Raw genomic sequence first — 945 nt, 5'->3', positions numbered from 1 at the left:
CTAATAGTCTTCTTTTCTTGAGTGTTCTTCTTTTTTCTTTTCTAGTTCATCATTTTAGGGTATAATTTCTTTAGATTAATTTTGAGTTTAAGGTAAAATTTCGACTTTGAGGTTTTTCTAATGAAGTTCTTTGTGTTTTTCGTCCTAAGTCTCTTTTTCTCCTAGTTCAATCCTGAGTAGAAGCTCCATTTCACCAAAAGTTGTTTATTCTCCCAAATCACTTGTTTCAATCCAGAAATCAAAGTTGTCAATTCAAAATCAAATTCATCATCATCATTCATCAACAATCAATCAAGATCAACAATCAGTCAATCAATCTACAATCAAGTATGAGGCAACATTCTAAACAATGTGATATCTTTCATTTATCTTTTGTTTCATTTAGCATTGCATATTAGGTTTTTTTTTTAGTTTTATATAGCATATAGTTATTAGTCTTTAAATAATTTAGTGAAGATCATCCAACTTGGTAGGTTAATTTTCAAGCTTTCTCTGTTCTCCTATTTCAAAATTTTAAACCTCAATAGTGGTAAGGCTGGTTTTTACCAGGCGAGTGTGGGTGCCTAACACCTTCCCACATCGTACCTTGACTCCCGAACCCAATAATCATCTAATTTTGAGGACTAGTCCTTAATATAGGTTTTACTCAACTTTTTCTTAATAAAGTTAGTGGCGACTCTAAAATCAATTGCATAGACCTAAGTACACATTTTTATGCATACAAATATCAAATAAAAATATTTAAATCCACGATATTTGCCCACTACATTAGTCATGCATGAATGAAGTTTGTTAATTATTCTAAACGCTTTTTTCCCCCTACTTTTTACATTGTTCTATGAATACGATACACCTAAACACTAAACACAATACCTAAGAACCCTTACTCCCTGACTATAAGCAACATTCTAACAGTGAATTCTTTGTGCAATATATTTGTTTGAT

The sequence above is a fragment of the Coptis chinensis genome, chromosome 9 (assembly GCF_015680905.1).
Source record: "Coptis chinensis isolate HL-2020 chromosome 9, ASM1568090v1, whole genome shotgun sequence".
Taxonomy (NCBI): domain Eukaryota; kingdom Viridiplantae; phylum Streptophyta; class Magnoliopsida; order Ranunculales; family Ranunculaceae; genus Coptis; species Coptis chinensis.
This window is presented reverse-complemented; position numbering follows the sequence as displayed.